Source organism: Heterocephalus glaber, unplaced genomic scaffold, assembly GCF_053883595.1.
Source record: "Heterocephalus glaber isolate CG9 unplaced genomic scaffold, H.glaber_assembly_v1.0 deba00000331, whole genome shotgun sequence".
Taxonomy (NCBI): domain Eukaryota; kingdom Metazoa; phylum Chordata; class Mammalia; order Rodentia; family Bathyergidae; genus Heterocephalus; species Heterocephalus glaber.
Genome location: NW_028258142.1, coordinates 7438334 through 7462210, shown reverse-complemented (window position 1 = coordinate 7462210; position 23877 = coordinate 7438334). Strand labels below are relative to the sequence as shown.

At 34.3% G+C, this 23877-nt stretch overlaps 1 pseudogene; it reads right to left on the bottom strand.

The window, feature by feature from the left end:
- Positions 1-3230: 3230 nt before the first annotated feature.
- LOC147830018 (U4 spliceosomal RNA) lies at positions 3231-3361 on the bottom strand (annotated as a pseudogene).
- Between the last annotated feature and the right edge of the window lie 20516 nt (positions 3362-23877).

Here is a 23877-nt window from a genome sequence, read left to right as displayed (position 1 = left end):
TGAAAAGATAAAAATCACAAAAGTCAAAACAACAATACAATAAACTTTGAATCGCTATTTATTGCACAGAAATAGTCAGAAGGAAAAGAAATATGAACATTAGTAAATTCATAGAAAATTATGAAATTATACTAACAAACAAAATGCAATGAATAGCACAGTCCACAGAACAAAGATATGTCTCAATAGGTAAGTTACCAAATGGAGTTAACAGAAATCACTAAAGTGACTATGTGGGAATGGACATCAATGAGAGAAAAAGAAAAGAAAAATAACTCCTGTTCTCTCTATTTTGGCTGATGTTTGTAGATACTTCAGCAAAAGGAAAAATTAGGCCTAATTAAGTATGTATGTATTCTAATTCTTAACTTCAACTGTGAATGACTACAAGGAATCAATGAAGGGTTAATTTGTGAGGTTCTATCAGCATTATATGGAGTCATTTTCTAAACTCCAGATTTGAATATTAAGGGATATTTACTCATTTGTATGTGATGTTACTTTTAGAATTTAATTGATCAACAGATATTTCTATTATGTGTCCTTGTCCTTGCCACTTAGAATCAATCCCATAACTTCTGTCATTAATAAGGAGAAATAATGATGTTGGTCACATCTCACAAAAGCTGAAAGGTCCTTTCACCTAATTCTGAAACCAATATTTTCTGAAATAAAAAGGAAATGTACTTGTAATCATATATTCATTATGATAAACCTGGGCAATCACAAAAATATTATCTCATATGATGTTGTGTACCCCCAAAAAAGCATATTTTGCAGAAAAATATAGTCACAGTCTTTTTTTGTACCTAGATTAGTCAGTGTTCAATTTTGTAATCCCTTTGGAATATAGGTCTTTGGACCTAAATGCCCACTCCAATAAATTCTCTTTGGCTCAAAAATCCACTTGTGGATGCTTGTGGAAAAATAGGTCCCTATTTAATTATGTGAAACTGAGGTTTGAATGTTCAGATCTCAATGTCACATAATTATCAAATTTAATACCTCAATTGGTCACATTTTTTTCTAAGATATATTTTACCTATTATTTTCCCAAATTAAGATAATAAAAAAGAATTAACTGTTATATTCCAAAATGAAATTTTCCTTATTTAATAATTTTTCAACTATTCTAGGGAATTATTTTTCATAATAGAGATTTTACCAATTTACTAAAAATAATTCCCGATTACAAATATTTATCTATTTTAAAGCATGTTTCTCTATGGATTACAGTTATCCTAAATGACAGCAATGCTTTCATAACAATAATGCCTGGACTAATATAATATAATATAATATATATAATATATATATAATATATATATAATAATATATTAATATAATAATAAACTAATATAATATGTTTGTCATTATGCATAAGTAGTCAATTTTGCTTGAATACATCTTAGTGTGTTTGTGTTTAGTCAGAGACAGGTGCACCCCAGTATAGATATCTGTATGGACTCAGCACCTCAGTTCTTGTCATATTATCATGCTACATGTACAGACAGCATAGACTCACTGTTCATAGAACTCATTTCCCACTGAGCACGTGATCTTTCACCAGTTCTGTGCCTTCTTGTTAATAATTCATAACAGAGCACAGATAACAAATATCTGTTTGTTAACAGACAGCTAACAAACGTTAAGGTGTGTCTTCCTCAGATGGCCCATTAAAGCCTCCCACTATCTTTACATTTTTGCTGGGTGGGATATAAATGATGCACAAGTGACTTCATGTATCATTTTTTATAAGTGTATAGAAACCCTGAATCACCATGTGGCTCCTTTCCTATAAAATATTAATTGCTCTGTATGTGAATCAAGATCAGATTTTAATATTTTCAGTTGCAGAAATACAGGATTTGTCTCTTACAGCAGATTATATTAACCAAAGCAATTAGACATCTTATAAAAAATTCCATTTTATAAGATGTGATCAAAGTGTATAGTGGATATATAATTTTTAAAATGTCATAGTATGAAATATATTGTCATTAATTCTCCTCAGAATAAGCCCACTGGCATTGAACACATTTGTCCCATTATTCTGCCACTTTCTGAAATAGTTGTGGAAGTCCACTTTCATGAATGTCTTTACAAGATGTGATTGAAAACTGCCAGTGAATGCTGCTGCTGAGTGCTATTCAAAAAGAAAGGCTCAAGAATGTTGGGTGTTCTCATCCACATTATTTACCACATCTACTCCATGCAACTTTTGCCTTTATCTCAAAGTCAAAATAACCATTTAAGTCAGTATTTTGAATTGACTCAAGACATCAAGGCAGCCACAAAAACACAGCTAACAAGAAAGAAGACTCCCAAAACTGTTTCAAAAAGTGGCAAGAATGATGAGATAAATGTATTTGAAGGAAGGAAAAGTATTTTGAGAGGGATTAATTGCAATGTGTTTTTCCCTGTAATAAAATTTTTAAAAAATAATTTAAGATTTCACCTTATTTTTCAATATAGCCAGTTGTTTTTAGTATCTACTCCCCTTCCTCCCCAGAGACAGTCACTGCAGTAAGTTTGATATATAATTTATATTTTTATAAATGCATGTATTTGAAGACTAGCTTGATTTCTTTCAATGCATTAAAAATGTAAAATTTTGTTTCTTATTTGTTTTCACTCACTACTCTTTAAATCCATCATGTTCCTTCATACAACCTATAACATCTCTCCTGAGTACTGCTCAGAACTTCATATGGTGAATCTTACACATTTGACTATCACTCCACTAGGGTTCTGACTTCCAAATTGTCTCTAATTCCCTCAAAACAAAACCATAATGATCTACACATCCCATGATGGGTCTGTGTTTAAGTTTCTATGATCATGTAGCCAGGATCAGGGTCATATGATATCTGAATATCGAATTGAACCATGTGGTCCAAGATGGCTTACCAATGGCTGCAGTAGAGTTTCTGTCTGCAGTACATATGGAGCAAAATTACATTTTTCTTTAGTTTGCAGTTTTTCTAAATCCAAGCGAATTTGAATATCTTTTTATATGCTTGTTATTCTATATAAATGTTATATCATTTGAAAATATTTTCATAAAGATTTCTGTCTTTTTAAAAAATATTCTCTAGTCTTCCTTTATTCTAAATATGTGTCTAGGCATTGCAAGTATCTTTCTTCAAGTTATGCTGTGGTTGCAAAGAGACGAAATCTTTATTTGAGATATTACATATTTCAAACTGATCATGCATTAGAAACAAGGTAATGTAATCATAATTATAAAAACATGGATTAGTTAGATGTAATTATACTGTGGTTATAGGATTTTTTCAATTATTAGTAATCACATCTCAGATAAACCTCACTAGCTATGATACTGCCACTGCGCAAAGCTGTGTAAGGGGTTTTTTTTTGTGAATAGAAGTATTTTTAATTAATTTCCTTGATATCCCATGTAGTGAAAGAATAGGCTATATTGTCAAGCTACAGAAATAAAACTTTAAAAAAAAATCTTATGTTGCAAAGATTAGTTAGTTACATTTAGTAAATTAGTAATATTTTATGCACAAATTATGATAGATTATATATGAATAACTGTACTTAAAATTTCTGTCACAGTTTAGATACTTATACACTATATATTATATAGATAGATATAGATGTAGATACATAGTTATATCTGTGAATCCAAAAGATGGGAGGAAGGAGAGGGGAAAGTGAAGTAAAAAGGACCAAGATGTGATACGTATATAGACAAATTCACAATGAATGTATTGTAAACATAAACTAATAAAAAGAAAACTTATCTCAGTAAAATTTTATAAATGAATGTGTTTAAGAAAGTTGTATTTTTCAGAATCACAGTTTTCAAATGTTTACATATTATTCAGTTGGCTAACCAGTTTCATTTCATTTTCTAAACTATCAGTCATTTGGAGACTAATAATCTTTCTGTTTCAGTACTGTAATTTATCATCAACTTTTAAAAATTGAATATAGAGACAATGTGGACAGTTGAACCAAACAATCTTTTTTCTCCCTCATTTGTAAAAAAAATATTTCAAAGAACAAGTCAATGTCCTAGCAGGAGTGACCCTTTGTACACCACTTCCACAAACTATAGCTCACACTTTGCTTTATTGAGAATTTCATAGCCAATAGTTAAGAGCACTGGACTCAAGCATAAGCTGTGCTGTTGTCTGCTGTGTGAGCTGTGGTCTCTCGGCTTCTCTGTGCTTCATTTCCTGCCTTTGTTAAATGGGAACAATAAGTCTCCACATAGTACTTGAACAGAACCTGTTATGGCATATGCACATGTACTTTCTACAGCATCAAGTATGTGCTAATTGTTCAATAAATGACAATAATTCATGCTTTAAATTTTTTCTCCCATTTCAAGGTCTAGAAAAATCTCACCTCTCTAATAAACTCTTCCTTTAGGTACAACTTTAGATTTTAAGCCTCTCTTCTTCAAATTCTCTGCAACATAGATAAGAGTCACAAAGATTTTAGCACTTTTATACTCTATATTGTATTCTCTTAAAATATTTTATGGATATTAATTGTTTCATTAAATATATAACAAGATGCTAGAGATAGAGATCTTTTTTCACATTTTTCTTGCATTAGCCACAGTGGAAGTGAAGATAGTAAAATTTTGTGGCAGGCTAATTGTTCTTCACAAAGGAGAGCAATTAAAGAATAATTTAAGGGAGTATGTGCATGTTTCACAGTAATTACTACTGCATGGAATTTCAAAATAAGTTTGTGATCTTTCATAAGAATTTATATTAAATCCTGGGCTTATAATCAAGTAGAAATCCCTCAGGTGCCATTGTTATTTCTGACAATACCCTAAAAGATAGCTAATAGTAATTCTGACCATTTGCTTAATTTGTCATATAACAATGTTCTGTGGTGAAGAAATATATTATATGCAAATTAAATGCTCAGTAGGGCACTGAATGCTGATTTTAGGTCAGAATGTATTTAAAAGAAATGTTCAATTAATTTTACTCAATGTAAGGTCAATTATATAAGCTGTCTTTAAACTGCCCTGTGCATATGACTTAAGTTGTCTAAACTGGAATTTGTCAATATTTCTTGCATTGATTCCCTTCACTCTTTAGGAAGCAGAGTTTCTTTCATCAAAATCCTTGAGATTCAAAGGAAAAGGAAATGGTGAGCATGAAAAGGAAAAATGATCAAATTGAAAAGCATGTTTTTATCTGAAATGACACAACAATTTTCTATCATATTTCCCATGCAATGGGCACTCATTTTCTACACAGTTTTTAGAACTTTTTATATTAAAAGTAGAAGAGATAATTTTACTCCTATTTAAGGACTTTGGATGCAAATTCCCTAGCTTGGCACACAAATCCCTTCTGGACACTGCTCTCATTTCCAATCTCATCATTGGCCATGGTCCACCAAATGAACTACACAATACCAAGTTGCTCAACCTACAGTTCTTCAGACATGACTGGCTCTTACATTTTGCAGCAATTATATCTTTCTGTCTTAGAAGTATTTTTCTTTTGTTTCAAAGATTTATTCCTATTTTATTTTTAATAATCTGGTATCGGTTCTTTTTGAAATCCTCTCCTAATCCTATGTACTCTAATAAAAGTATGACAGAACTTTTCAAACACAGCTCCCCCATACACATATGCACACACTGTTTCATGACTATATCACCAATAGCCACAACATGTCAGGATATCTGTTGAACTTTGTTCTTATTGTTTGTCTGTCTGCCACACTCTGTGTTGGCCACCGTTGGACAGGATTTCTTTCCCTCATATCTGTATTCATAGGTCCTACCTTTATGACTGATAAAAAAAAAAAATGTTGGGGCTGAGGATTAAGCTCAGTGGTTCTGCCGCCTACCTTGAAAGCGCAAGGTTCCGAGTTTGATCCCCCGTACCAAAAAAAAAAAAAAAAGAAAAGAAATCAATAAAAATTTAAGTAAGTGGCTCAGTTAAAAAGTAAAAAGTTTGGCATAAAACATGGATTTTTGTGGAGCCTAGATATTAATAATAATATAGCATGCTTTCACTGTCTTGCTTTATCTCATACTATATAAACCACATTTTAGCAGAGAAAGTAGCAACACTAGGTTTTGTGTTTTGAAAAATACCAAACAACTTGGTACCTAAAATAATCTCAATAAGTAGTAATAATCAGCTTCCCTTATTCCAAGACAGTAATTTACCTTGATGTATATCTCTGCCATACACAGATTCCTTAGAAATACATTTCCTACCGAAACAATAATTTCAGAACATAAATGTAGAAATTATGAAATTAGATGAGTTTTTGGTACCAAACCCACTGGAAAGTAATAAATACCCAAAACTACCAAGAATATATAAATAAGATGAAATCAGAATTTTTCATTCCTGATGATAACAATTCCTAATATTGCTACATGCCTGCTACATTTTTCAAGACATATCTATAGACAAATTTGAAAAAAAGTATTTTAAACGTTTTTGTTAAGATTCCTAGGGTTTCAAACCATGTGTCAACAGAAGTAACAATAGTTATATTTTAAGAAATTTTCTTACTCTATTTCTATCTGTAGAGATTATTTTATATTGAACAGTGTATTGTGAAGATCTTTTCATTTAATAAATCCAAATTTACACCACATATTTCACTGCGTTCATATGCAGCATCAATATTAGCAGTGCCACTTTATTGTCTATAATGAGCTGAAACTAAAATGAGAGTTTTTCCTTTTGCTCATTTGTTTGAATTTTAATGAATACCAATGAAATATTAGTGACTGCTGTTGCTTTTATGTATTTTGTATCATTTGAAAGGCTTTGAGTTATATAGTGACAATGACAGCTTTATCATGACCCCTTCTAATTACTACATTCAGAATAATTGCAATAAGTCACACGCTAATTGGAAACTGTATTAATTGTCAACTTGCTTAGCAATGGAACTTAGCGAGAACTGGACAAGAATATATTATAGGACATTTTCTGATATGGTCATTTGGATCTGGAAGTAAATACAGTGCTTTACAAATATTCTATTCTTCTAGTGATTTTATTTTTAGCATTTTATTAAAGTTTACTGGGAGTAACTGAACATTTGCTCCTTTTTCTAATCACATTTAAAATAGTCAATATGGAAAATTTGATCCAATTAAGAGCTGCATCTCAATTTTTTTCTCTGTATTTCTGAAACTACCTCTTACTTGACAAGACACTACAAAGTCCATTTTCTGTTCAATTTATAATTCTTTCAGGAATTTGGCTCAAGTGCCTTCTTTCTGCTGAGTTCACCTGACAATAAATTTAATCACATAATCTTTTCCTCTTGTTTTTGTTTTAATGGTTTTTGATATCTTCTATGTTTCTCATATCCCCCCATTTCCTTCTTTCTTTTGTTCATTACTTCTTTTCTTCCTGACATCTACCAATTCTGCTATCCTCCAATAACGCATAGGATACTCTGTAGCTATTCTGTCTCCTAGTTTGTTTTTCCATTGTAAGGATCTGAAGGTGGACCTCATTGATTTCCATAATGAAAAACTGCTAGGCACTTGTTATTTCAGAATTCTTTCTACCATTAGAAAATAAAAGTGATTACTCCTTCTCCTAGGGAACTTAAAAGAGAGCAGAAAATATAAGTGGGGATGCACTACAATTACAAATGTGCTGGGTCCAAGGAAAGGGAAAGTTGGAGAATTTGGAGATGCTGATGCAGGTCAAGCCTAAGACTCCTTGAGGAGATAGAGAAAGTGAGATTAAGGAGTGAAGAGCAGTTACCCAAGCAAGAGAGAGAAGGAAGTTTCAGCGAAAAAGAATAATGGAGTTGACATATTAAAGTCAAAAGTAAGTATAGTAAAAATATTCTATATTGTATAAGTAGGGAATATAAGATGGAAAATCGCTTGATATGAGGTATATTAAGGGTGAGTTCTTTGGGGCCTCTCAGGATTGTGCATACTATTTTTTCCAGATTATCTTCTCAACTTGTATGCAATAAAGAGTCCACTCCATTACCCAGAGCAGAACTGTAAATGACTCACAATTGTGTTTAGTTTTCTTAGGGAACTCCTCTTTGAGCTCCCAAATCAATTGTGAATACTTTCATTCTGGGGTTCACAACATGATAGTACTTAAATTTTATATTAGCACATCCTTCTTCCCATGAATAAACTACAACCCTTCCACCATCTCTCACTTATCTTTATATCTTGTACAATATTTAATTTAATTGTTATTGAAACTTGCTGAAATACCATGCATACCTTTTCTACAGACAAGGTCTGGACAGTTTTTATGCCAAAATGTGTGCCAAATTGGTAGAGTATGTTCAGCATCATGTTCTTTGACTGATGTAATTCTAACAACAGAGAGAATAACTGGTTGTGCCCATTCAGGACTTCCTTCAGGTTTCTAAATCCCTTTTGGTTTTATGATTTTCATTAAATTAGCTAAACAATTCCACTTATGTACTTAAACCCTGCTGTAGTGCTGGGGGTAATAAAAGGTGCCCTTAAGGATCCATTTAGGAGAAAAGCTTTGCACATGATTAATTAATGAAAATCCACCTTTCCTAATTTTATAACCTAGTCCCAGATTCTTTCTTTCTGCATATTTATGTAATGTTATTAAGATGCAAGTAATGTCTACATACAATGTAAGACATTTTTGAAATTTTGGTAAATTTTAACATATGCTTTTAAAATGACTTCAAATTATATTTTGAAGTGCTACTTTGATTTTTTGAGCTTTCATGATTTTATGATTTTCCTAATTGGTGTATTGCAAGTACATAGCAAGGAATGCAAAACTCTATATGTCAGGAGAGCTATAAAAATAACATTTTTCTGCATGGACACATGAAGTCATTTGAAGATCAATAGAAAAGGAGAAAAAACAAAGGGATAAGGAAGAAAAGAAATCATTAAAGTGGCATCAGTTTATCAACTACTTTTTATCCATAATAATTTTTACTTTGACCATTTTGATCTATTTCACCCTCTCTGGTTTAGCAGACTACCTGTTCTATGTACTGGTGCATTTCCACAAATACTCATAACAAGAATATTACCAGAACTGCAGAAACTCCCCTCAAATACTTATCAGTTTTTAAAATACATAGGATATTTAAATATGGTTCATATTTTTAGGCTGAAAAAATAAAATATTTTTTAAAACTTGTCACCATTGACCTTCTTGAATAAAGTGTGTGTGGGTTATACTAGCTGGGAATTCCATATGTATATGTATATTCATGATAGCAAGAGGTTGGTAGCAAGGAGGACTGCTGCTCTTGTTTTAGTTCTACAATTAATCTAGGCCCCTTCATCAGTTGAATGACAATCTGTACCTTTGAAATTTTGATTTGCAAAGAGATAGATATGCAGATATAAAGACACATATATGGCAAGTTATATGACAATATATACTACATTTGCTCTAAAATGATATATGATCTTTTGCAAGACCATTTCTTTAAAGTTTTGTCTAACCAAGTATCTCAGTGAAATTGTTATTCCCATCTACTATATTTTTCAAACATGTGAGTGTTCTTGATCCTCTCTATCCAAACTTTTTAAATAAGAATAAAACAATAAAAAATCATTTTTGCAAATAATTACAACTTAGAAAATTCTATACACCAATTTTAAGGCTTGAATATTCCGGATCTCAACATTGTTAAATAACAGCTGCAAAAAAAGCATCAAAGGAAGCCACAGGGAAGGTAGACACAAATACTGTATCAGGAGTTATTTACCACTTTTAAAATGAGAACTAACACAACCTAACATAAGAAACTAAGCCAAAGATTTGATATAGTCACACTGAATATTAAATAACCATCATGAGTTAAGCTCTTGAATTTTATGACATACGAGGGTCTTGCTAGATGGCAAAAGAAATGTAAAAATGAAACAATGATGTCCTGGTTTAATGAAGCCAGATGTCCTGAACTTTCTTAGACAGTTATACTTCTGAGTAAGACTCAGAGTCTGGAATATTTATTTATAGCCCAAAATATTCTGACCTTTACTAACAAAAATACTATTTTTTTCTGACATCTTATTCTTTTATAACAATGCACAAAAGATATAAAATTATATTATATTTTTAGTGAATATAAACTCCTGTTTCTCTCATTGACACAATGTGTTGACTGTTGCATGTTTTAAGGGATATAAAACTACACAATCACTATTTGGCTATTTGAATTTTTCAACATAGATATTTGAGGCAATGAATTATTTTACTGTGAAGAGTGTCCCAGTTCATGAATACATATCATCAAGGATTTCTGTCTGCAAAAGAAATTGACCCCTGTCTATTATATGATATCAATGAGAGTGTTGACCTTCTTAAATCCTTGACACAGAATACAATAGGGATGCAAATGAATTATGGATTTCCCTCCATGGCACCCTGTATTATATTTCAAAAATCAAGCCAAAGAGAGACAAATCAAATTACTGCACATAGAGAAATCATTTCTATTTTGTTTCCAGCTTCTTACAAATGCAAAAGCCTAAATAGAACATTTTAGAAAGCAGAAATGTGTGTGTGAGAGAGAGAGAGAGAGTAATTGAGGAATGAGACTGAAAATACGGTGGCTGAAAACATGAAGTCAGGCAGCACATTTACAAAAATATATGTTTTCCTTCCAGGCTGCCATACCACCACCCCAAGAGCCAAGGAGTAGAGCCACCCCAGCACAGAGGAGACTTCCCAGGCCCCATCACTGCCCCAGCTCCGAGAAGCAGAGCTGCCCCCAGAACCAAGGAGGTGAGCTAAGCATGCAAAGGCAGCACACACTGCTCCCTCCAACCCCCATGAAATGTGAAGGCACGTAAACAAATCTTAAAACCAGACTTCCAGATCACCTAAAGCAAACCTAAAGGGAAAAAGATGGAAAAATCTGATACTTAACCACCTGGACTCCCTGAACTGGCAACAAAAGAGGTCCTGAAAAAAATGAAATCAGAAATAATTTCTCAGATAACAGCAGAGATTGTGCACATAGTGCAAGACATGATTAATAAATCTAGAGAAGACACAGATAAAAAAAATAGAGGAGCAGAGGAACATGGTGGAATCCCAACATAGGAAACAAATGGAATCCATAAAACAGATGCAAACAGACTTCCAGGAAATTAAAAACTCCATTCAAAGTTTACACAGCAGAATGAGCCAATGTAAGGACAGAATTTCAGACACAGAAGATAAGATTGCAATTAGTGACCAGGAAAAGAAAAATTTCTTTAAAATAGTAAGGGACCATGAGAAATCAATTTAGCAGCTGCTAGATGATGCAAAGAAGAATAATGTAAGACTGATTGGAGTCAATGAAGAAAGAGGAGAGAGTGCAGATGACATAAAAAAACTGTTCACAGAAGTAATGGCAGAAAACTTCCCAAGCAGGGGAAAAGAACTTGCATGCAGAAAAGCAGAAAAGTGAAGCATATAAGACTCCAACTAGCCATGATCAAAAAAAGCAATCTACACATAGGCATGTAATACTTAAGATTCCAGAAACCTGACAGAAGAACAAATTTCTACAAGCAGTTAGAGGAAAGAAACAAATCACACACAAAGGAAAGCCCAACAGAATCATAGCAGATGTCTCAACACAAACCCTGAAGGCAAGAAGAGCTTGGAGTGATATATTTCAAGCCCTGAAGGAAAACAGCCTCCAACCCAGATTGATGTACCCTGCAAAACTATCTTTCAAAATTGATGGTGAAAGAAGATACTTTCTTGACAAAGAGCACCTTAGGAACTTCATGAATACCAAACCAGCACTCCAAAAAATTTTAGACAATACCCTAGGAAAAGACAATGAAGATCACAACCCCAGGAAACCCAACAGAATGAATCCATCGGGCATGACAAATTAAACCCAAAGGGGGAGAATCCAACAAAAAGAAAAAGTCATGACAAGGCTTTTAAAACTTTTGACTTCATCTCCCTAATGAGTGTATAATTCAATCTTATTATTGTGCTGATTAGTATTTTTCTGATTCTGGAATTGCACACCATTCCTTGTGCTATACTGGCTATTTATCATCTTATGTCTACTTTTTAATTGGGTTGTCTATTAATGAGCTCTAAGAATTCTTTATATATTCTGCTCATAGGTTCTATGCATTGTAAATATGGTCTGTTTAAGGACTACTTTTCATTTTAATGATGTCATTTAAAGTTCTAAATTTTGATGGAATCTCATCAATTTTGTTTCTTTTATACATCATGGTTTTTGTATCCTAGGTAGTTCTTGCCTACCCTGAATTCATAAATATTTTCCCTTACAATTTCTTCTTAAAGTTTTATACTTTTAGGCTTTCTTATTTAGGTTCATAGATCCCTTCAAGTTATTTTCATGTATGGAAAAAAAGAGTTGAGTTTAATTTTTTATATACCAGGTGTTCTAGTGCCATTTGCTGAAGACACTGTCTCTTCCTCGGCTCTTGAATCGACTTTATATTCTATAAAATGCTAATGTTAAATAATCTTTCAAAACCCAGTGGACCATATATGTGTGGTTCTATTTCTAGATTCTCTGTTTTATTCAAATGATCTATATATCTTTCTTTACACCAAGACTGCCTTGATTACTGTAGCTTTAGAAGAAGTCTTAAAATTGGGTGCTAAACATCTTCCAACACTGTTTTTGTTTTTGTTTTTGGCTTTTCTGGGTCCTTTGTACTCCTACATAACTTTTAAATTTCAATATCCAGTTCTTGATTTACAGCAAGTATACATAGACCTGAATTTTTGTATATACCTTGTGTTTTCTAATCCTGCTAAATTCAAGTACAAGTTCTAGGGGCTCCTAGAGATTTCTTAGTATTTTCTCTGTAGATTATCATTTCATCTACATATAAAGATTTTGCTTCTGCCATGCCAATCCTATCCTAGTTGTGTCATTTTATTGCCAGACTATTTTGGTTTAGACCTATGTTTCAAAGTCTAATGGACAGATGAAGAGTAGGCATATATGCCCTTGTTCCCCACTTTAGGGAGAATGCATTGTATCATCTCCATTCATAGAAGGAGTTTTTGTTGGAAGTATGGAGTACATGTCTTTGATCTGTTGAGAAGGTTCTGTTCTACTTCTAATCTGATAGCTTTTGCCATGAACAGATGTAGAATTTAGTCCAATACTCTTTCTCCAATTAGTGACAGGATCATATGGCTTTCTCCTTTCCTCTGTTAAAATGATGACTTTTGGGGGTGGATCTTCCAATGCTGAACCAACACTGCCATCCCTATAATAAAACCACTTTCTACATACTGCCAGATCTGACTTCTAAAGTTTGTTTTGTTAAACAAATTTCTCTCTATGTTCATACTTTTTTCTTCTATTATGTTTATCCAGTTTTAGGATTAGCACAATGTTGATTTCGTAAAATGAGGGGAGAAGTGTTCCTTCTTTTTCCTGCTTTAATTATTTGATATAATGTGATGGACCAGCTGTCAGCAGTTGAACAGTTCCTGAATGGGGGAAAGGAGGACTGAGAAAAATCAAGAGAAGAGACAGAGTCGGGAGGGCTCCCAAGTCCGAGCAAGCAAGTTTATTTACACCTCTCTTTTATACCCTCAGTGAGTTAGGTCATTAATCATGACTTTTATACAAAAAAAACCCTGCTTCCTTGTTTGCTAGTTTTCTAGACACTCCTCGCCCTCATGGGCTACTTTGTTTCCTGGGGTTACAGAAGGTTCATCTTGTTGCTAGGGCAATCTCTAAAGGGAAACATAGGAGTTAGTGGAGACACGGTTCCCCATTACATAGTCTCCTGGCTATTTATAACAGAGGGTAAAATTAAAATGAAGCTTTTTGGCTGACACCACTCCCCACATCTCCCCCTGTTTTATATAATATGATCAAGGTCCCTTGATCACACAGATAGACTGTGCCTGTCTTAGGCGAGGAATATAAAGAAATCCCTTACCCATCATGGAGTCAAGAGCATCATTATACTCTTGCTCTGTCTTAGGTTGGTGATGTCTCATACTCCTCTTACCCGTCATTGACTACCAGCCTCTGCAGGGGATTACACCGTGGGCCTAGGCGGCGCAACATGTAATTGTAGATCATGGACACTTCCAGCCAATTTCATTGAGGAATACATAAACACCCGCAATAGCATGGGAAGGATCATGCATCCAAGAATTAACCCTCCTCCAATGATTGTTATAGATATGAGTAACCATTTAAATGAAGATGCAGATGGCAAAATTTTTCTAATTTGTTCAATAAAATCCTGTGCAGCTTGGGCTGCATCAAATTTTAGGGGCTCTGCATTTTGGAGATCCATAATTTCTTTATGAAGCCTTATTAAATCCAAATACACATTTGTACTGTGCCAAACCCCTTGTAAATGTTTTCTAATCCTATCCCACTCATAACCTGTATCATTATACATCTTAGTAGTAACACAGATCCATTGATAATCAGCATGACATTTCAGCTTGTTTCTAATTTTGAGCCCCTGTATTTTGTTTTCTAAGTATGTGACAATAGAATATAGGGCATCTATTTTTTGTTCCATCTTAAGATCTATATCCTCTTGTGTCTTTAAGGTCATAGTAACATTTTTTGACAGCTCATTAACATAATGTGCATTTTGTGTAGACTGAGAAATGGCAACAGCGGCAGTAACAGCAGTGGCTATAAGAGATATGAGTGCAACTACTCCAGCAATAATTAACCCTATTACTCTCTTTTGTCTATTTAGAGCCTCATTAATTTTTTCCAACACCTGTAATCCTTGATCTTGCTTACCATGCCCCTGTAACATTGACTGGCATCATAACAAATGCTGGCTGTTGAAAAACCATTACCTGATTCTCTGTCCGGGTAACACAATTACTTATTTGACAATCAGAAAAAGTAACATTATAATAATCATTACCATTTTGAATATTAACATTTCCCACAAGCAATACATAAGGGCGCATGACACAAGCAGTGACATTTCCTTTGGGATGATAAGAATTCTTGGGTTGGGCTTTAACCTCATCCAAAGCTGCAGCCAATTTCCAAATATATGTTTGGGCATATCCTTTATCACTCCATCATAACCCTGCAGAGAGTGGCGTTTCGCTTAATGGTGGGGGACTAGGAGAAGGGGAATTATACACCTGGGCAGAGGCATAATCTCGAGATTCAGACCAGCCCAAGACATAAGTATCAAATCCAGTAATATTATATCTCACAGGAGCGTCCGCCACACATCTCTTCCATGGAATAGTCTTATTAGAGCATTCTTTCCTCCCACAAGGTGGAAAAGTCTGAGGCACTACACCAGTAGTCTCCATACCCACAGGTAGATGTAAATGGACTCCAATGATCCCGCTTTTGCATTGATCTATCTGCCTTCCTACCAAGGTGCGAGCCCTCAGTCTTACACACCCGGTCCTGTTGATTTTGGAGAAACATATGGGGGTTCTGGTTCCTGATCCCGTATAGTTAAACGATCAGACCTCGTTCTTGTCAGGGGCCACTGGCTCATCCAACAGCCTGGTATTATTCACCCATACCATTATTTCTCCATTCTCCCAGCTCATTGGATGTACAACAGGTAGATCAGGTACGTAAGCCCAATAAAGTTCTCCATTACACACCATCATTAGATTCACCAGCAGGACAGTTGTCAGAATCATTTCTATGGGCAGAAGAACTTCCCGTGAAATGGACCAATCTTTCAGGCAGCCACCTGGTGCCTTCAGCGTCCTGTGGAAAAACACAAACATGCCCTCAACCCCATATTAATACCGGGTCGGGGCCATTCCGTACACCCGTGAGGGGATCTTTCCATTTTACCAATGCATATGATGATTTGGTCTCTGGATGCCATAATCTTTCTGCTGCAGTCAACCCTTGAGCATCCACAATCAAAAAATTCAAAACAAATAATGCATGATTTAGAGAATTTTGTGGGGATAGGGGATATAACTCCCCCTTCTTTACCTTATTTAATTGAAAGTAGCTATTGTCTTATATAGTTATACTTTTCTACAGGATGTTCAAGACCAAGTTACAGTGAGACCTATATTAAATAAAATCAATCTCTTGTTATCTAACAAGGTCAATTAAGTCTCTACAGGCACTGTCTTGGAACCATGCATAGAGCCTCTTAGCTCCTCTGTCAGTGTCAGCCATCAGGATATGTCACGGCCTTGTTAGACCATGTTGCTTCCTGCGAAAGCATGGGAGATTTTTTTTTTTCTCCAGGTGATATTCCTTTGGCACACTTTTTGTTGGATTTTTATTGTTTTGGTATTCAGCAACCTCCCTGCTCAAGAGGTTGGGTGACTCACCAAAAATGCAGGATCTCAGAGATGGTTCCCTCATGTCCTGGATCTTTTTGCTATTGCTGCTGACCTTGGAGGGCCAGGGCCAAAATATTGGCTGCCTTTTTAGCCCAAATACCTCTTCAGTTTTGACCTCTAAACTTTGGTTGTTGAACACCCAGAAGAGAAGATCAATAACATTAGCATTGTGAGAGGAGTAGTGATCTCAACTATTATAATTTTACCTGGATATAAGTATTTTGGAATAAAAATATAGTTAAACTGTCATTATTGCCAATGATATAGTTGTTTTTGTGGTTGAATCCCTGAGTAGCTTTTTATAGAAATTTATCTAAGGAAAATATATCAGCATACAAGTGTGCCTATTTTCATAGGTGGCTGGAGCATAAGAGGACAAATACCTGAATCAAAAGGTTATTACCATAAACAATGTTAGAAGACCCATACAATTAGAGGGCATGAATACATTTTGTACACCAGAAAAGGAGCAGTAATAAATATCACAGTGACATAAAACTTTATGTTCTTTACTGTAGTTTGGTACCAAAACCATCTTTCTAATAACTTTCTCTTTTTTATGACACAGAAATTAAGCTTTTGAAGATGACCAATGTGGACATATTACAATAACATATTCAGAACGTAACCAATGTAAACATTTTACAATCACATATTTAGCACTGAAACATCAATGATAACCAATGTAATCAATTTATAATAACATTTTGAGACAATATTTGTTGTGGTGTGTCTCCCATAAGATTATAAAAATTACTAGGGGGTCCCTTTAGTGAATTAAGACCAGAATAATTATTTTCTGGGTGGCCACTTCTTTATTTACCAAAGGGAGTACCCAGAGTCTCTATCTATTTTGACAAACAAAGAATAAGAATATATATATCTTCCTATTTTACAACTGCTTATTGCAATTTGATTATTGCATGTAGGTGACAATACACATTACTTTTATAAAATAAATCTCGGTGGCACTTTGATCAGTTAGCAACCTGGGAAGGAAGGCATGCCTTTAATTTAATAACATTTATCTGTAAGCGAATTTAACAATAGGTGAATATCTTTTTAAAAAAACATTTTTTTCAAAAGGTGAAAAGGAAAAGAGAAAAAAAATTGAGCTCAACTGTACAGACAACAGACAAACATATAAGACAATTTATAAAATTAGAGTGCAAGCAAATATATTTAGCCAAATTAAATCATAATATCCTTTTTATGATTATTAGATTTATAATTGTATGACTGGTCAAAAACTTTGGAATAGTCAATTAACAGAGATCTCTTGAAATTAAGAAAGCACTTTTATACCTGTAAATATTTCATTTCCAATTAAACCATAACATATCCAAAGAATTTGAGGGATGTGTATTTTCAGATTTATCCTTTTTATCTTTCACTTTCATTTTTTCGGTAAGAGCTATCAGAGAGGAGGGAGGCCATTCCTCATTATTATACTTAGCCACCTCCTCCTCCAGATCCCCAGCATCGGAGGGGTCGAGGGGTTCATCTAAACCTTCTACAAGAGGGGGAGCTGAAGGAGGGCACTCAGTTTTTCTACCTATGCACGAAATGTCCTCCGGACTAGAGGCAGCCGCGTCTTCTTGTGAGTTACCCACTGAAGTCCCCTGACGCGGGTCCAAGCTCTCCTTGATAAGACCCCAAAGGCTAAACGCATCAACAAAAAATTTGGAAGGCCCTTCCTGATCATAATAGTCTTGCAATTGTTTTCCTACTTTTAGCCAAAGTTCCAAATTAATTGATCCCTCCTCGGGAAACCATGGGCAGACTCTCTCCACAAATTCCAAAAAATGACACAACTGCTGTTGCCCAACCTTAGCTCCACGAGACCGAAGCATCCTTTTTAATATCTGAGCAAAGAGCATCTGACTACTATTAGTCCCCATATTTTATATTGCCACTCTGTACTTACTTGTCCGAGCTCACAATTTTCTACCTTATTCCATAATTCTAAACTAACAGTTCCCTCCGTGGGGAACCAGGGGCAGACCTTTTCAACAAACTCTAAAAAGTCACAGAGCTGTTGATGCCCGACGTGCGCACCTCGGGCCCGTAACATATTTTTAAGCGTTTGAGCGAACAGCGCCCTGCTACTGCCTTGCCCCATACTCTCCTGAGTATTATCGCCGCCCGTCACTTACCGAGCGCCCTCTTATTCCCGTGGCGTCCTTCACTCTGGTATCCCCCGTATTCAGGTCCCTGTTCGGGCGCCACCTGTGACGGACCAGCCGTCAGCAGTTGAACAGTTCCTGAATGGGGGAAAGGAGGACTGAGAAAAATCAAGAGAAGAGACAGAGTCGGGAGGGCTCCCAAGTCCGAGCAAGCAAGTTTATTTACACCTCTCTTTTATACCCTCAGTGAGTTAGGTCATTAATCATGACCTTTATACAAAAAAACACCTGCTTCCTTGTTTGCTAGTTTTCTAGACACTCCTCGCCCTCATGGGCTACTTTGTTTCCTGGGGTTACAGAAGGTTCATCTTGTTGCTAGGGCAATCTCTAAAGGGAAACATAGGAGTTAGTGGAGACACGGTTCCCCATTACATAGTCTCCTGGTTATTTATAACAGAGGGTAAAATTAAAATGAAGCTTTTTGGCTGACACCGCTCTCCACAATATAATTTATCAGCTAAAATGTATATGAGCCTGCTGTTGTCATATAGGTAGGTTTTCAAGCTAGGAATATACTTTCTTTAATAGGTGCTATTCCAATTTTATATTTCCTCCAGAGTTAGTTTCATTAATTTGTCTTCCAAGGTACTTCTTAGAAGTTGTCAAACTTATTTAAAAAAAGATTTTTGTAATATGCTTTCTATATCCTTTTAAATTCTGTAAAATCTGTGGTAATGTCTCCTAGATCTTAGTATTGTAATTTAAAAAATGTATAACTGATATTGTGTAACAGGAAGAAAAGGTCAAAAAGATCAGGGGAATTGGGAGAGGTAGGGGAAGGGGAAAAAGGGAAAGGAAAAAATATGAGAAGAGGAAAAAAATGGAAACAAAGTCTTTGCAAATAGGGAAGGGTGGAGGGGGTGAAGGGAGGGCAAGGGAAGGGGAAAACTATAAGAACTAAGAGACTCATGTAAAGGTACAAGATCCCAATGAGGAATGTAACTGTATTGTATACCTAAAATGTACCAATAAAGTTAATGAGGGAAAAAAATCACAATATACATTCTTTTCATCTGCACATGGGTTATTCTCTAAAATAGACCACATACTCACTCATAGAACATGTTTAAGTAAGTGCAAACGAATTGAAGTGATCCCCTGTATATTATCAGACCATAGTGTGGTGAAATTGGAGATCAATAGCAACTGAAACTGCAAAAATTTCATAAGCACATGGAAATTCAAAACCACACTTCTGAATAACCAATGGGTCACAGAGGAAATGAAAGAAATCAGACAGTTCCTACAACTAAGCAACAACAATACAACATATCGGAATCTATGGGACACAATGGAAGCAGTCTTATGAGGGAAATTCATAGCAGTGAATACTCATATTACGAAAAGAGAGTGAGCCCAATTAAACAACCTGATGCTGAACCTCAAGTTTCTAGCAAAAGAAGAGCAGGACAAATCCAAAGCTCATACAAGGGAGGAAATTATAAAGATCAGAGGAGAAATCAATGCAATGAAGACTAAGAGAATGATAGAAAAACTCAATGAGGCCAAGAGTTGTTTCTTCAAAGGAATAAACAAAATTGACAAACCCTTAGCCAACCTTATCAGAAAAAGGAAAGAAAAGGCCCAAATCCTGCAATTAGGAATGAAAAGGGTGAAATTACAACAGACCCAGCAGAAATCCAGAGGATCATCAATACCTACTTCCAGAACCTATACACCAATAAGATGGAAAACACAGAAGAAATGGACAGATTCCTAGATAAGTATGAATTATCAAAGTTGAACAAAGACCCAAAAATTCTAAACAACAAAATATCAATTAATGAAATTGAAAACGTAATTAAAAACTTATCAACTAAGAAAAGCCCTGGGCCTGATGGCTTCACTGCTGAATTCTACAAGACATTTAGAGAGGAACTGTTGCCACTACTGTTTAAATTCTTCAATGAAACTGAAAGGGAAGCAATACTCCCAAATTCATTCCTGGAAGCAAGCATCGCCTTGATCCCCAAAAGCAGAGAAAGAGCCAACTGAAAAACAGAACTATAGGCCAAGCTCACTATGATCAACCTATACAGTCAATTTTATTTCTGCTCATGTATATTATAACCTATTGAATTTTTAGATTAAGTAAAACACAATTTTAGGTGTGTCGATGAATGAGTGACATGTAGGCTATGAAATTGAGAGGGGAGACCCATCTAGCATGTAGGCAGCACCAACCAATAGGCTTATAATGTAGATGGAATAAAAAAGGGAAAGAAGGAAATGCCCCCATTTCAAAAAGCAGTAGTCTTCCTGAGCAAATCAACCCTTTGCTGTGGTCAGCTTTGGATGTTTGTCTCTAAGTACCCAGTTTCTGAAGCCTTCCAAGTCAGACTTGCACTTGTGAGCTTCAAGGTCTTGACCCTTGGATTGATCCTGCATCTTTGATCCTCCTTCTTCTGTGGCTTCCATCTTCTTGGGTTGAGCAGCTACTGGATCCTCTCACTCTCCTGTGCCTTCCTGTAAACCTTCCTAATAAATCCCCTTGCATAATTATATATATATATTTTCTATTGATTCTGTTTCTTTGGAGAATCCTAACTAATACACACTTGTAATATAGTGATGAAAGAAAAAATAATACTCTTTTCCATTATCCACAGGAGAGAAATAGGAAACTGTGACAAATAATCAAAAAAATAATAATTGTACAAGGTGGAAAATACTATTAAAAATGTATGTAATATTAAAAAATATAAAACTCATTTCAGAAGAGCACAGTACTTCAGTATGAAACATGAATTCTTTATGAGAAGAAACATAGGCAGTCAGGGAGTGGAGCCAGGCTACTAGTGTGGAGAAGTGTATGCAAAACTTCCTCATCTGTGATGTGACATTGGGTTTTTGTAAACTCAATTTACCCATGGTGGACATGTTTGCAAAACAGAAATCAGCAAACATCAGGTATCAGGACTTTTATTCTTTCTTTTTCTCCCAGGATCTGTTTTTAAATATTTTCCATCAAACAAATACAAACATGGAAAAAAATGTAAGATGGTGCATTTAAGAGCAAAATTATACACAATCTTTATGTCTAACATGAAGAGATGACTGTTCAATATTTATTATTAATTATGCATTTTTTCTGATCAAACTAAATGAATTTTGAGTGAACACGATAGGTTTATTTAGAAGGATACCAAATTATTAGCTGAACTTCATTTATTCTTTACTCATTATTTTCTGGTAAAACACAGTTAATACATAATAGAAGTTTGTTGAGAAGAACAAATTTAACACTACATATGATATGTATGAGTAAAATTTCCTGGCATATACAGAAATCTTCATCAAGGTTGTCCAGTATGATTAGTAATATTTGTAATATCAATATTATTTTCACTCACTCCTCCTCACTTTTGACACTATAGTCATACCAAAGTCTAAATGCAAGATACTTTGTCCTTACCTTGGACATTTTTGTCTCCTGGTCTTCTCTTGATCTAAATAATCCCTGTCTATGTGGAAACATTGTATCCATCCATCAAGTCTCACATGCTTTCTTTCTCTCCTCCTTTTCCCTGTTCACCTGTCTTAGCCTTACACTTCCTTTGAAAGGACTTAGATGAGCATATGAGCCACAGCTGCAATTTATATTTTTTATTTACATGGCTTTATCATTCAGATTAAGTTCTGGAAAGTAATGAGCTTGTTTTTCTGTGGAGAACTTTTCCATTTTTATTTGCTTCAGGGTTTCATGGTACTTGTTAATGGTATAGTATGGAAAAAATATAACATCATGATATATTTATCAGTGTTATTTTATGAGTACTCAACTTTAAATTATTTAAATTAAGATTAAATAATTATGTTTTTTACACATAAAGTAACATTTTAACAATATAACTTACTATTTAAAGATGTTTTGCTTGAAATCATCGCAGGTATAAAATTATGTGTTCATGTTGATCATACTAATAAATATTCTACCATATTGTAATTTTATTAAACCTGTGTCTTTTCCCATTTTTAAAGAAGACATATGCACACAAACAGATAAATAACTATCCCAGAAAATTCAGTCATGAATTTTAACACCAAGAACAAAAACAATGGTCTAAAAATTGAAGTAAATAAAGATTGTACTTTGTTTCTTTTAGTTATTCTGATTTTAATTATATTTACCAATTTATTTTACTTAAATCCACAACTATTTCTTTAGCCTACAGCACTCAGTTTCTCATTTTAGTGCAGTTTTTAAAATTTGAAGTATGCAAAGACATCCTTAAAGTGATCTATTTATTTTAAGCAATACTGGAATGCACTACAGACATATTTCTAGAGATTTTTTCCAATATTTTTTAAAGGTCAGTAGAGCAACTTGGCGTCCTGATATCTGTCTGTTTACTCATTCTCTAAGTCCTCGGCATACTGAAGTACTCAAATAAAAGGGGAAAGGACATAAACTTCTTTTGTATCCCTCTGACATCTATTATTACCTGTTTTTTTTCTCTGCTCATAGACAAAAAATTATATTAATGAAAAAGTAATTTATTTTTCATTGTAAATTATAAATCAAAACTATTGAACAGCTGAAAACAGTAATCAAAATAATTCTGCTCTGACATATTCTTCTTTTAAAAAATGTTCCTTGTTTAGGTTTTGTTCCAGAGTCTTTCAGTCTGTCTTGTGTGTCCAGTAATTGCTACTTTCTATTAAATCTTTAGACTAAATAGATGAATCATAAATGTAGGTATATATATGTAGATCATAAATGACTAGAAATCTCTTAAAATACCTATGTTTTATCTAATAAATTAACTTCAAAACTATATTTCAAGTGAAAAATGTGTTTAATATTACTTATATCCTTCTTTACTATCTGAATCAAGAATACCAAAAATTGGAATTCACATATCCATTCATATATTTTTTTCTTTCACTGCAGATTAAGATTGCAATCAATGCCTATCTAAACTAAGTTTCTGACAAATGTGGATTTTATGCCTTGGCTAGACCCATGTCATTCAATGCTATAAGTGTTTCATAGATCCATATATGACATATTGAGGATTATCATGTTCATACATACATGTATGAACAAAATATTACAACTAGTTCAACTACTCACTAAGGAAAATTTTATCCATATAGTGCACTGATCAAACATTGTGCAAAACCCCAGGATTAGAGTGATGAACACAAAAGTACCTCTAGATAGAATGACACTTTCCCAAACCATGTCCAAAGCCAGGAGTATTGATGTTCAACTATGAAGATGTAACTCCTATCACTGGAACTTTTTTGGTAATACTCATGGTATTAGGGTAGGTGGCAGTGGTGGAAAGATGAGATGATGAATATATTACAAATGAAAAAGAAATTTCCTCAGGGTCACAGAAAGTTTCCATGCGATTAAAGTTCAGTCTGTTCTAATT